This window comes from Podarcis tiliguerta (assembly GCF_965153285.1).
Source record: "Podarcis tiliguerta genome assembly, chromosome: 2".
Lineage (NCBI taxonomy): Eukaryota > Metazoa > Chordata > Lepidosauria > Squamata > Lacertidae > Podarcis > Podarcis tiliguerta.
The window spans coordinates 68,704,419-68,716,728 of record NC_139535.1 but is presented as its reverse complement, the minus strand read 5'-3'; the positions used below and the strand labels follow the sequence as shown (position 1 = coordinate 68,716,728).

Genomic DNA, 12,310 nt, shown 5'->3' with positions numbered 1-12,310 from the left:
CAGCCACTCTGGGCAGATTCCAATCAAGTGTTAAAAACAATACAGCATTAAATATTAAAAACTTCCCTAAACAGGGCTGCCTTCAGATGTCTTTTAAAGAGAAGTTAGCTGCTTATTTCCTTCACATCTGAAGGGAGGACGTTCCACAGGGCGGGTGCCACTACCGAGAAGGCCCTCTGTCTGGTTCCCTGTAACCTCACTTCTCGCAGTGAGGGAACTGCCAGAAGGCCCTCAGAGCTGGAGTTCAGTGTCCGGGCTGAACGATGTGGGTGGAGACGCTCCTTCAGGTATACAGGACCGAGGCCGTTTAGGGCTTTAAAGGTCAGCACCAACACTTTGAATTGTGGTCAGAAACGTACTGGGAGCCAATGATATATATATCCCACTGTCAAATATTCTTTGGTCCAAAGAGCCAGTATGGTATTTGTTGTTGTTGTTTAGTCGTTCAGTCGTGTCCGACTCTTCGTGACCCCATGGACCAGAGCACGCCAGGCACTCCTGTCTTCCACTGCCACCCGCAGTTTGGTCAGATTCATGTTTGTAGCTTCGAGAACACTGTCTAACCATCTTGTCCTCTGTTGTCCCCTTCTCCTTGTGCCCTCCATCTTTCCCAACATCAGGGTTTTTTCCAGTGAGTCTTCTCTTCTCATGAGGTGGCCAAAGTATTGGAGCCTCAGCTTCACGATCTGTCCTTCCAGTGAGCACTCAGGGCTGATTTCCTTAAGAATGGTATAGTGGTTAGAATATTGGTCTAAGATGTGAGAGAACAGGGTTCAGATCTCCCCACTCAGCCACGAAACTCACAGGGTTCCCTTGGGCCAGTCACTCTCTCTCAGCCTAACTTACTTAACCAGGTTGTTGTGGGGATTAAATGACCAAGGGGAAAAACATCATCAGCTTGAGCCTCTTGAAGGAAAGGTGGGATGTGAATGAAATAAGTAAATATCCGACCAAAATATGGCTATTCTAGGACAACCAGTTTGACTGGTACTGTTCATGTGTTTAGAATTTCCATTGCCTTCAGAACAGGTAGAAATTAAACCAGTGAAGCTTTCTCCAGCGTGGAGATGGTAGTTTGAGTGGGAAAACTTCATTTCTTAAACTTTCTTGCCTGTCATTCAGTTTTGACCCAGCTTTAAAAAAAGAAGAAGCAGGTGGGGGAGCATAGGAAATCATCTATTCTACATACTCTAGTCTGGAGCACACCATTTCATAGAGTCTTTAATTTATTAAATTCTGGAGGTGGGGCTTAAATATTTGCCACACAGACTTACTTAAAGAAATGTGTTGTTCACTAGCATGACTATATTATGCTGGTAACTGGTACACAGAGAAAACCGGTGCATATTAGCCAGCTCAGCAATAAGTGGCAGATGTTATACAGGTTAAAATGCTTGAGAAATGTTTATGTGTTTTCCCAGTGTTTGCACATTCAGGGACCAGAAGATGAATTCTTGGACCTTTAATTGTTGTGTATACCCAGTCCAAAGCACTGCCTGTCAAAGCCTTCTCCTCAGTCTCAGCCTATTGATTCCATGGGTCTACTCTTGAGTATAGAAACACCCTTTCTATCTTTTATTTTATGACCGGAGTGGGAAACTCAGTAACAACAGCAACAAAACCAGAGAACAATTTTAAAAGCTCATGAATTATTCTGCTAGATAACTGGGGTAAGCAAAAGTTCATGTACCTTCAACTCCATGTTATAAATCAGATTTATAAAAGTATGAGCTAAATTGAAAGCCTGATATTAAAAAATAATTATACTTTTGGATGACATCAGAGTTGTTGGGTTTTTTCCCTTTTCTTTTTGTCCTTTAATTTATGAAGCACTGACATCCTAGATACAAGATGTTCTGAAAAATCATGAACACTAGCAACTTTTTCAAGATTTACATCTGGGTCCTATGAGCAGTAAAAGTGTGGGGGGGCTCATTTTCCTGTGCCTTTTTGGAACTCCTGTTCAGCACATGGTATTTGTGCACAGATATATCTTGTGCCCCATGCCTTTAACATTTACATGAAGCTGCTAAGAGAGGTCATTCAAGGATGTGGGGCGAAATATCATCAGGATGCTGACAACACCCACCTCTAATTCTCTTCTAGGATTTGGGTGAGGCAGAGGAAGTGCTGACCTGGTCAGTGCCTGGAATTGGCAGTGAGCTGGGTTACCAAAGGTTGCACCACTGTGGCCAAGCTATCCTTGTTCAGAAATGTACCCATCTGGCATACAAGCCAAAGCTGGGAAACAGCACTGCCTTCAGTGAGTGATGCAGCTAAGAGTCCTCCCAAGCTACAAAGACCAAACCAGGGGTATGCTGTGCTCTATACACTGAGCAGTTGGACAGTAAGGAGAGTAGTACACCAACATCATCCCCATTCAATGTCCCAGCAACATATGCAGGTCCTTCCAGGCCCATCCCCAAGACAAAGGTGCTTCCAGGTGAGTAAGATTGTCATCCTATGAACCACCATCCCTTGCCCTGTGTCCCCAGCCCATGTTGATGCTGCCTGGAGTACTCTGAGGGGCAAATCTAGGTCAGACCTACTCTGCCCAGCCTGCCTCTTCCTCGAGCAGGGCAAGATCAATGATAGTATCAATTAGCAAAATGAAGAATCAGAGTCACTCATAAGCATGAGAGCACCAAAGAGCGTCACATGGGTAGCACTTCATCAAGCACCCAGGAGCCCCACCCCATCTCTTACTTAGGGTAGTGTGGGCATGTGTGTACTGTATTTTACACACACACACACATTTAACATGTTATTTTGTTTTATTTTTGGATTTATTGTGTTTTTGTAAACTTACCCTCAAAACTCCACTGAAGGTCTGCATATAAATCTTGAATATGAATATGCAAACACCTGCACGTACCCTGCTTAAACAGCCTAATGTAATCAAGCTAGGTTACAGTGTAAAACAAAAAAATGTACCATCATTCCATACTCTGACACAGCTCGTATATCTAGTTTAACAAAGCAGAGAGCATTAATTGGGAGCCCTTACTTTTATCTGAGAACAAGGAAACTTTTACTTTCTTCCTAGCAACTTACAATTCCTTTTCTGCTTACAATGAGTCTGTTTACTTTTTAGCTACTGTGAAACATAGAACTGCTTTTCAGAGTCTAATCCAAGCTTAACTGAGACCAACATCCCTTTTCCATTGTTTTCTGTCTGTGCCTTCCCAAATCCACCCACCTCCCCATCTGTCATTGAGCTATGGCTTTCAGCATACTACTGTCAGTCTAATTTAGACTGAAAGCATCTCTCAGTGGGGCTTCTTCCCCCATACATTTTAACTTCCCTCCTTGGTTGCCAAGCACAATAAAAGGTGCAATAGAAGTAATAGATAAAATAATCATGAGGAGGAAGTGGCAACAGCATGCTTGGTGAAAAGGATGCAGTAGCCAGGTGGGAAATTATATAATAATTACAGGAAAGCTTCCCCATCTGTAATGACTGAGCATTTCACATTGTCTCGTTTCCTAGCAACCGAAGAAGATGCAGAATGCTGGTGGGGTCGACTAGCATTATGAATGGGTGAAACATACCTGGGTGGCGTGGGCACCAAACCATCCCCATTGTGTCTGGCCCAAATGTTAGGCCTGTCACAAAATTAACCATGCCACCTGATCAGGGGAGAACAGGTAATCCTGTTCTTGGTTAGAACCATTAATAATAAGAAGAATTTTAATATTTATACCCCGCCCATTTGGCTGGGTTTCCAGTGACTTTTCCATTAAAGTCATTGACCTTCATCTTCATTTTTGGAGTGCAGTCCTACGCTTGTTTACTCAGAAGCAAGCCCACAGAGTTCAACAAGTTTTACAAGTACGTGTGCATAGAGACTGAAAAGAAACTTGCAGCCTGAAGGACTTGGTCTCTATATTATGTAATGTGCATAAAAGCAGCCCATAGTGCTTAAGTGAAATGTGTGACCGTAGACTACTAACTGCAGACCACCCTCCATATTTTATAAAGACCAAATGCAATTAAAGTTGCCACTTTTGTATCTGGCAAGGCTCCTGTACCTTTAACAGCTGCATGGCAAGTATAAATTCAGCAGCCAACGCTTTTCCCATGACTGCATCTCCAAGGCAGGAAAAGCTTCATTCAGCTGCTGAATCTCTGATGGTTATGCAGCTGTTAAATGGCACAGGAACCCTGCCAGAATTCTTTTTTTAAAAAAAACAGAAAGAAAGAAAAATTGCAATCCTAAACACCACAGTGATGAAGTCAATAGCAGTACAGGCTCACACTCCCATCTAATCATGCTTCCTGTCTGATGCTCCAGATAGGGCAGTCTTCCCATGACACACAAGGGTCTAATTAGACAACATTTCCAAATACAGTTTGCTGTTCTCTTTTGGCAAAGAGCCTGTGCCTTTAACCTCTTACAACAGGCAGAAATTAACAGAAGCACTTTCCCAGTAAAAGCACTTCATCTTCCTGCTGAGAAAGGCTGGATTTCTACCTGTCAACATGCGGCTGACAGGGCAGGGAAAGGAAACAATTTCATAATCAACTAGCAATCCAAAGCCAGCCTTACCACTAGGCAGAAGGAGCCAGTACAGTGGTACCTTGGTTCTGGAACTTAATCTGTTCTCGGAGACTGTTCAATTCCCGAAACGGTTCGAAAACAAAAGGCGTGGCTTCCGATTGGCTGCAGGAGCTTCCTGCACTCAACTGGAAGCCACCGAAGCCGCGTCAGACGTTCGGCTTCTGAAAAACATTCGCAAACACACACTTCCAGGTTTGCAGTGTTCGGGAGCTAATTTGTTCGAGAGCCAAGCCGTTCAAGAACCAAGGTATCACTGTAGGTGCTGAGGGAATCAGCACCTAGGCCAATAAGCTTGCTTGCTGGCCTTGGCTGTCTGGTTGTCCCTCCAGTCCTGACTGTCTTCTTCCAACATGTCACTTATGGTGCCACTGGGAAAGGCCCCTGACTCATTGAGCAGGCAAAGAGGCCTGTCTGGGCCTCACACTCCAGCAGCCATCTTGCTTGTGAATGTGTTGCTCTGCTCAGCCAATGCGTGCTGGTGCTGCCACCACTACACTGTAGTGTTTGTTTAAGCAGATACTGAGCAGGCACCAAGTGGAGAGGTGACAAGATGATAGAGGACAGAGCTCTCTGTGTGTCACATGACCCCCTAAATTAGCCTGCTGCCCTCAGGTGTGGTGAAGGATGCTGCCCCAATGCTGATGCAGCTGCCAGTATGGCCTGATGCCTTCTGCATGTCGTCAAAAGTAGCAAAATGTCTTGGTTCAGCCCTGGTTAAGACATCAAAGTACCCTTAAGTGAGGCAACCACTATTGAACATGGGCGCTTCTACTGAATATCAAAGGGTGCTTCTGAACTTCTTGACCAGGCAGAATGAGAAATCAAAATCAAAAGAGCCTGGTGGAAATATTTCATACCTACTCTTCATCTAAAGATTCCAGGATAGTGTGCAAAAGTGTGAATAAAGTTAGTCACAACACCATGTACACCAAAAAGCAAACACCAACAACAAACATAAAACACACATCAAGATAAGAGACAGTCTAAAAAAAGATTTAAAACTAAATAGTAAGGCGGTGCCAACTGCACAAATAATCCAAAATGTCTGGCTCTTCACTTGGCTCTGTAATGTTGGGTGCTACATATGTCTCTCTAGTGAGGACATTCCAAAGTTGGGTGCACCACCATAGAAAAGTCCCTTTCCTTTTTGAATGCATGACATACCTTTGCTAAAGGACTTGGGGAAGGGACTCTACTCTACAGCAATTCTTAATACATGGGCAGACCTTGAACATTTGCACCAAAGGATGCTAATTATCTCACCAAGCACATAATCCACATCATTTTCTTGCCGCCCCCCCCCCCCATTTCTTACAGTTAGGGAAATGAAACTCATTAATAAAAACTAAGATTACATATCCAGGATTGCTGAATTCTAGTTGTCCATTTATTTAAGATTGCTTAATTGCTCCTCCATAGCCACAACTGTATTTGACCCAATGGGGCTCACCCAGGAGAACTCATTGTGTCCCCAAGGTCATTGACAAGAGAACAATGGTGCGATCTTCTCCTTGTGGCATTTGGGCCATCCAGAATGGAAGGGGAGCGCTGATATTCTCTGCCACAGTTCCACCATTCAGCAGCAAGTGTCTACCGACACACCTCTTTCCACCGCGCAGCTCCTGATACAGAAGCTAATTCACATTTCCAGTAAAAGACTTGTGTTTATTTAAATAAAATAACACAGTAATTGTCACTGCAGTTGAAAGAACTAAAGTTAGAAACACATTCCTCTGATTACTGCACTTCCTGGCACCTGCCTCTCACAGAGATTTGTTCTGGCACAGAGGAATGAAAACAAAGCAAAACACAAAACTGACTTGATAAATGAGAGGGATATAAAAGGAGGGGGAGGTGATTTGTGACTCTCACCAAAGATACAGAGAGAAGAGAAGAAGGCGGTTGTTGTTTCAGGTGTCCTCCTGGGAAACTGTTTTCTTAGAAACAGGAAAGACCTCATGCTCCTCAGATGCCTTTGGATGTCAACAGGGAGGGGGGAAACCAGCATACCATCTTCTTCTCCTATCCCCATCCTATTGTATTTCTTGAAGTCACTGCAGTTCAAGGGAGAACAGATCTATGGAGAGAGGGAGGGGGAGAGGCAATCATCCCACTTCTAGAGGTTAAAAGAATTTTCTCTGTTGTTTATGTTCTTCCAGCTACTGAAAAACTGGAGTTGCCACTACAGTGGTACCTCGGGTTAAGAACTTAACTCATTCTGGAGGTCTGTTCTTAACCTGAAATTGTTCTTAACCTGAAGCACCACTTTAGCTAATGGGGCCTCCTGCTGCTGCCGCACCGCCAGAGCCCGATTTCTGTTCTAATCCTGAAGCAAAGTTCTTAACCCGAGGTAATATTTCTGGGTTAACCTGAAGCGTATGTAACCTGAAGCGTATGTAACCCGAGGTACCACTGTATTCCTTCATAGGATCTGCAGGCTGCTCCTATGCAGATTTGCTAGGGTGATCACTTACACAACACACACACACACACACACACACACACAGAGCACCTAAATCTGCATAAAATTTGCATAGGACAATTTATGGCCTGGATCCAATTCACTGGCACTCTAGAGGAAGGCAGCATAAGAGCTTTCCCCTCTGGTAAGCAGAAATGCTTGCGCTGATGGGATGATCAGAAGAGCATGGCGTTGAATTCTTCCCTGTATAGATGGAAATTTAGAAATAGTCACTACTGAAATAGTAATGCAGCACATCTCACCATGGTGGGGAGACTGTGGACTCAGCTACACTGGCAAAGAAAAAGCGCTTTGTATATGCGTGGTTTATGCATTCTAATACTGTGACACCAGATGGTGCTGTGGAGTTCTGTTTTTGCTAACCCGATTTCTCATACAAAGTTTAAAACGAGTTTAACTAAAACGCTTCTTTGAGGTGTCTAGATCCAACCTGTGATGAGGTAGACGGTGTGTGCCTGCTCAGTCCACTGTCCACTGTTGCAAAACACTTTGAAGATGTCAAATGGAAAGCAAGTTATAAACATTCATAAACAAGTAAAATAATCAGGAATGTAAACTTTCATGAATTACTTGTACATCCCATTTTGATCCAGGTTTTTTCAGAACTGTCCACTTAATTTCAATAGGACCTACTCAAGAGCAAGTGTGCTTAAAGGTAAAGGGACCCCTGACCATTAGGTCCAGCCGCGGATGACTCTGGGGTTGCAGCGCTCATCTCGCTTTATTGGCCGAGGGAGCAGGCGTACAGTTTCTTGGTCATGTGGCCAGCAGGACTAAGCCGCTTCTGGTGAACCAGAGCAGCACATGGAAACGCCGTTTACCTTCCCGCCAGAGCAGTACCTATTTATCTACTTGCACTTTTTGGCGTGCTTTTGAACTGCTAGGTTGGCAGGAGCAGGGACCGAGCAACGGGAGCTCACCCCGTCGTGGGGATTCGAACCGCCAACCTTCCGATCGGAAAGCCCTAGGGCTCAGTGGTTTAGACCACAGCGCCACCTGTGTCCGTATTACATTTCTCAGTAAAATTTCAAGGCCCTCATTTTGGAGAAGCTATCAGCATATGTCTCTGTTCCACATGTACAAATAAGGGCAAAAATCATTGTTGGTGCTTTTCAATGCATTTTTTAATTCAATCAAAAGTGACAAACTTCTTGAAACAAGCCAGCAGTTTTTAAAAAGTCTCTTCCCACTCTATAATTCTATTATCTATCAGATACAAGAAGTCAAAACTCTTATCTTTTATCTGGTTTTCCTTCCATTTCCTTTCCTTTTGGAAAGACAAAAATGTCACACTGCTCCTACAAGCCACAAATCCGGCCTCCTTACCCTTGCCTTCAGCAATCTTCTGATTGTGATGCAAAAATTCCAGTCAGGTCCACCTCAATTCATTTTGCTTAGGGAAAAAATTCCTTTCTCCCACATCTATGTGCAGGACTTGATTCCTTGATGCAGGTTCCGGGAGAAACAACTTCAGCCCAGATAGGACATTCCTGGACCAGGACTATGAACCTTTTGTGCACTTGTTGTTTCAGGTGTCCGGTATCACTGCCCCCATTCGGGACAGGAAGTGTCCCATGTCACACTGTTTTGTCCTCTTGTAGCCTGATATCAAAGGATCAGCTAGCCAGTTCCTGTGATCAGTAGATGGGGGTTTGGTTACTCTCCCATCTCATCCCACCCCCCACCCCCGGCTGTTACGACTGCGAATGTGCCTGGCTGCCAAACATGGAACAAGACAAGGCTTTATTTAAGAGCCTTCCTTCATTTTCTTGAGAGAGGGGGGCAGGAATACAAATCTTTCCATTAAAACGCTAAGCCCAGCTTTGAAGCCCATCCAATGGAGGAATGATAAGACTGTGCAGTGTAAGGAATGCACAATTCATACTTTCTTCCTTAAATCAACGTCAGTTACATCAGTGCGCATGCGTAATTTAATTTTCTTCACTCTATGCTCTTCAGAGGCATGCAAGCTCACTGCACCCCATCCCTTTAAAATCTCCTGGTACATTTTCATTGTGGCCAAGAAGCAGATGTCTGAATAATAATAATAATAATAATAATAATAATAATAATAATAATAAATGAATGGACAAAACAGCTAAAGGCATACTGGAAAGGTTTTCTATCCCCTGCCCAGTATGAAAAGCTACTTGGAACAAGGAGAGTCTAAGCCAACAGAGCCCACAGTAGAGAAGTAGAACTATCCTCCATGAACCTTCAAGACAGGGCCTTGGAAAAAGCCAGAAGATTGCCTTGCCAGGTCCCCAGAAGGATGGGAGCTCAACATCATCCCCAGTCTGTCTCCTTCATGGATTGGCGGAGAGGAATTGGGAAGTTCCTACCTAGCAGGTTCTTGCACTCTGGCTCTTGTGCATTCACTACAAGCTCCCCATTCAATCCACGTAGGAGTAGGGCTTGGAAACACGAAATGCTCCCACAACACTGTAGCTCAGAGTCATGACGACATGTACGTTTTACACCACCGAATCTACCAATGGGTAGTCCACTTTTCAAAAATAATAACAATGGAAGAAATCCAGTGGCAAAACTTCCAAAATCTCACTGCTTCACCAGTGAAATGTACAAAAGTAAATAAGGCTCTCACCAATTTTTTTAAAAAGCTACTGATGACAAGAATGAGGCTCCCCCCGCCCCGATTGCGCACATTGTGCTCTCCCTGTTTCTCCCAAAATTGGCTCTGGGTGGCATCAGGAACAGTACATGAAGGGGAGAAGGGGGGGGGGGATCTTTCCATTAGGCAAGGTGATAAGCTTTCCCAGACTGAACATTTGTCATAGCATAACACTGAAGCTATTTTACAAAATAATAACCTGTCTCAGAGCCACTTCCGTCATTATGATTTCATACCAAAATATCAGTCTCCACGTAGAAGAGGGGTGGGATGTTCTCTGAAATCTCTTGCATTGCAGCCTGAATTTTTATTATTTTTATTATTTGCAAGCATAATGACTTGGAAGTAGACACAGGGAAAGACAAAGAACACGTTTTTTTTCCCTGCATGGGGAGATGATCCCCATTGAGGAAATTGTCATCTTGGTCATGGCCTCCACGGTATGAAGGCCAGAATTGCCCGAGGAAATTAGTCTAGCAAGTTTAGCATTCAGTGGAGGAACTAGATGCAAGCGCTTCACAGAGCAGAGAGAGTCAGCCTCAAGAATGTGCTGATGCAATTAGGTCAAGTCAGTGACTGTGGCCCATTTTAAAAATAGGCCACTCTTGTCTTTTTTTAAAAAAAAAGCCTTCCATTTTTTTCGTTGTACAGTGGCGCTCAAAAAGAACAGAAAGCCATACTGCAGGGTTGTTGTCACCAGCAGAATCCTCATGCACATTTTTGGGGTCTCACCACCAGCTCTGGACAAACCAGTTTCACAAGAGTTCATAATGCTCTAAGTCAAGGACAGGGGGCATTTTGCAGGACGAGGTCCCCAGACCCTCATCCAACTGAGCTATATAAAAAGGGGGGCGAGGCCACTCACGCTGTCATACACACATACATCTCCATTCATACGTGTGTGTGTGTGTGTGTGTGTGTGTACACACAAACACAAAGCTATCGGATTTGAAAAATAATAACTGGAGCGTCTCTCAAATCTAATTGCAGGCCTGGGCAGGGTGGCGATTGATCTTCATGGAGATTGCAGTGAATGGCAGGATTCATTCTTCCCTCCTGAGCTGTAGTCTTCACAAAGATCACTGAGATTTCCTGATCGGGCATTTTGGACTCGGCAGTGTGGCAGACCTTGCCCTGTAGAACTCCTTGCCAAGAAACAAAAACTCCATGCAGCAAGAAACAAAAGCAGGCTTCCCTCAAAATGAGCTAAAGGAAAGAAATGCTTATAACTGAAGAAATCAATATCAATAATGGTCCTCAAGTAGAAACTAAGGCAAGGCCAAAAACATCACAAAACTTTGATTCCGGAAAGAATGTCACTTCACTCATGCTTTGGCAAAACAACTATGTCCATCTTTAAAATTAATAGTTTGAATTCCCTCTTTTTTTAAAAAAATAATAATAAATAAATCTGACAAACCCTATATTGAACAGAATGTACCAACAAGAGTCGATGTTCAACACACACAGCAAGCAAAAGGGTAATCCAATTCTACATAGCTGAAAATAGTACCAGGAACTTTATAATTATAGGATGGATTTCCTTGGTTGCAAGCCCGGCAAAAGTTTTCAGTGCTGGTCCAGCTGCTACTTTTCCACCATGGTTTCTCACAGCACTAATCCAGCTAGCCTCAAACTACTGCAAACTCCCCTGCCTGTGTGTACAGATGCAAGGCCTGAGACATTTCCCTTTGAGTTGCCAGTTTGTCACTAGCCCAGTGCCCTTCATCCAGTCTTCGGCCTGTTTTTCTTTGCTAGTGAGAAAAACGGCACCAGCTCAAACTGCCTGGATCAAACTCTGACATTTGGTAAGGCTGGATTTATTGGAAGCCTCTTGCCCCAGCATACTGCTGAGCACACAGCATGAACAGGGAAGAACCACATGGTGGACAGGAAAGCAAAGCAAGTTGCTCTTTGGAATTTAAAGCCCACTTAAATTCCTGATTCCTGCCCCCCCCCTTCCCTTTTGCACTTTGTGCAGCTGTTTCATTTAACACCCTGAGAATTAGTCATCCTGCTTTTGCTTCACTCCCCCCTCCCTGCTCCACCTCCCCACACCCATCGTCCATAGCGATGATAGCCAGGTGCAGGCAAAAACCGCTCTGGAGTCTGTCAGCTGTACAAATGCGGCCATATGGGCCAAGCTGGGATCTGGGTTAGTCTTCAGAAGGCGAGCGCGCCACAAAAGGACCTTAGGTCAAGTTAAAAGTGGCACAAACATCTGGGACTCCTGAGCAAAGAGCTGCGAGTAAAAATACATATATCTGTCAGCCTGAAACAACACTCCTGTAGCTCTGTGTACAAAACCTTGAGAAAACTGTGTCAGCGCTGCTTCAAGGGTCAGATGTAATCAGTAGTGTTTTAAAGAAACAGCACCCAGTGCTCTTTCGCAGGCTGGAGAAGGATGCCGGCTGAGATTGATTAACTAAACGGCAACCTCTGTACCAAGGCTGAACTCCGATGTACACTAGGGCCAAAAATGCACATGGTAATATATACCCATGGAATAAAAGCTTGCTGTTTGGCAGGGGTAGAGTTTGGAATTAAGATATCAGCTTGGGGAGGGGACACTTAACCCTTCCTGCTTGTTGTGTCTCTACTCTCAATTAGGTAAAGGGACCCCTAACCATTAGG

At 44.2% G+C, this 12,310-nt stretch overlaps 2 long non-coding RNA genes across 5 annotated transcripts in view; one reads left to right on the top strand and one right to left on the bottom strand.

The window, feature by feature from the left end:
- Positions 1-12,310, top strand: part of LOC310671339 — a 316,331-nt gene that overhangs the window by 257,836 nt on the left and 46,185 nt on the right. The gene's annotated exons all lie outside the window — the stretch shown is intronic.
- The window catches only part of LOC310671340, a 30,870-nt gene continuing 24,829 nt past the window's right edge, over positions 6,270-12,310 (bottom strand). For 3 of the 4 annotated variants that reach the window (XR_014507963.1, XR_014507964.1, XR_014507965.1), the window contains one exon: positions 6,270-6,639. This is a non-coding gene — a long non-coding RNA (uncharacterized lncRNA). The remainder of the gene's footprint in view (positions 6,640-12,310) is intronic. The other variant, XR_014507962.1, reaches the window with a different exon arrangement.